We start from the raw sequence: 2,154 nt of genomic DNA, 5'->3' as shown, positions 1-2,154 counted from the left end.
TGTATAAGAAACAAGGCTGAACAACCCATGGAAAGCAAGCCAGTATGCAACATTTCTCCATGGCTCCTGTTTTAGTTCCTGCCTCCAGAATTCTATCTTGCTTGAGTTTCTACCCTGAGTTCTCTCACGATGGACTGTGATACAGAAGTGTAAGCCAAATAAATAGCAAGTTGCCTTCTCATGATTCTTATTACCAACAAAAAAATGTCATGCAAATTGTCAATATGTTGAAATTATGATGAAATAGTATACCAAATTTAAGATGCAATTCCCCTCCAAGCCACCTAGCTCTAATTATAAATTGGTCATCAAGAGAAGCATAGTTTTCCCATCCAATTACTACCCAACTCTAACCCTGCTTAGCTTTCTAGATCAGGCAAGATCCTGGTGTGTTCAGGGATAGGGCAGAGGAGAATATGAGGAAATGGGCTAGAAAGAAAAGGGATATCTTGATTGAGGTAGCCATTAAAAGTCTATCAGTAAGCATAGCACTAGGGAAATCCCTAGGAATGCCAAGGAATGACACAAGCTAAGACTTAGCAACATTGGAGAAGACACCTAAATTGGCCTTCTCCTGTAATCAGACTGATATCTGATGATTGTCATCATAAAACCTTCAACCAGCAACTGATGAAAGCAGAAACAGTATCTACCTACAGTGAAACACTAGGGGAGAACAGCCCAAGGGACGGAAGGACAATAATATGAGCAAAGGGATTAAGAAAATGATGGTGATATCCACAGAAACAGCTGAACTGAGCTGGTGAAAGCTCACTGACGCTGGACTGATAGCGGGTGAACCTGCATAGGAACGAATTAGGACCACTGAACGTGGGGGGCAGTTGTGAGGATTAGACAGTCTCTGAGGCCACTGAGAGTGGAACCAGGATTTATCCTTAGTACTTGAACTGGCATCTAGATGTATATTCTGTTTGGAGAGATACCTTGCTCAGCCAAGATACAGGGAGCAGGGCCTTGGCCTTGCCTCGAAGTAAAGTTGTTGACTCCCCATGGAAAGTCTTACCCTTTCTAAGGAGTGGATGGGGAAGTGGGGTGAGGGAAAATGCAGGAAGTGGGAAGAGGGGAGAGAGTGGGAACAGGGATGGCTATGTAAAATGAGAGAAGATTGTATTACAAAAAAATCTTAATTGATAAAAAAGAGAAGCATAGTTTCAAAAGCAGATGATCTGAGATTTACCCACACTAGAGGAAGCAGTTAAATAAGTAGGAACTATTTGAATTTTTTCAGTCTCTGGTAGAAATGTAGGCTTGTGAAAGGCTCAACTGCTCCTATTGATGCAGAATCATGGATGGCGTATATGTTAAGGTATCATTTTACAAGCATATTTAAGTTTGTAATGATTTATTCAGAGTCTTAGCATACGTGTTGTTTCAAAAGAGAAAACATGTTCTCTTTTTAAGTGATGCCACTAAATGGACATTTGAGTCTACTTTCTGTTCGTTGGCTCACCAACATATTCAGTTGCAACAGTGATGCACACAGAAGAAAAATCTTCAAAACACAAGACAGAAGGATTTTTCTTGAAAATGCTATCACTGTCTAATTTACAACTTATTTTCAAACTTCTATAGAATCATTGTGAAAGCAGAAGTTGGATCATAGTGTGGTAATTATCAAAGATGTTTAATTTATTTCAATTCACTTCCAAATGTCCTAAATGGCTGTGAATACAGAAAAATGATTAGCCTCCATCTTGTTTCATCTCTTTAACTTCTTAAAAGAGACAAAATCACCTTGAGCACAGTGAATGAGAATGAAGTGATCATTTATTTGCAATTTTGATAGACAATTTTAACAATCCTTAATTTTTCTTCCTTTAATTTTAGAGGGTGTGAATGCATTTGTAGTATTATTAAAAGTTCTGAGTGTCTATGTTGTTTATAAGTAAGTTTCTGTAAACTGCACTTGGGAACATATTCATGATCATTTTTACTTTTTTTGTTTTTTGTTATTTTTAATTAATTAATTTATTTTTTATTGAAAAAAATTCATCCTCTGCTCACCTTACTAGACCTGGATGGAGGTGGGTGGTCCTTGGACTTCCCATTGGGCAGGGAACCATGATGGCTCTATGGGCTGACAAGGGAGGGGAACTTGATTGGGGGAGGGGGAGGGAAATGGGTGGAGGTGGC

The sequence above is a fragment of the Microtus ochrogaster genome, unplaced genomic scaffold (assembly GCF_000317375.1).
Source record: "Microtus ochrogaster isolate Prairie Vole_2 unplaced genomic scaffold, MicOch1.0 UNK93, whole genome shotgun sequence".
NCBI classification, from domain to species: domain Eukaryota; kingdom Metazoa; phylum Chordata; class Mammalia; order Rodentia; family Cricetidae; genus Microtus; species Microtus ochrogaster.
Note: the sequence above shows the minus strand (reverse complement) of the source record.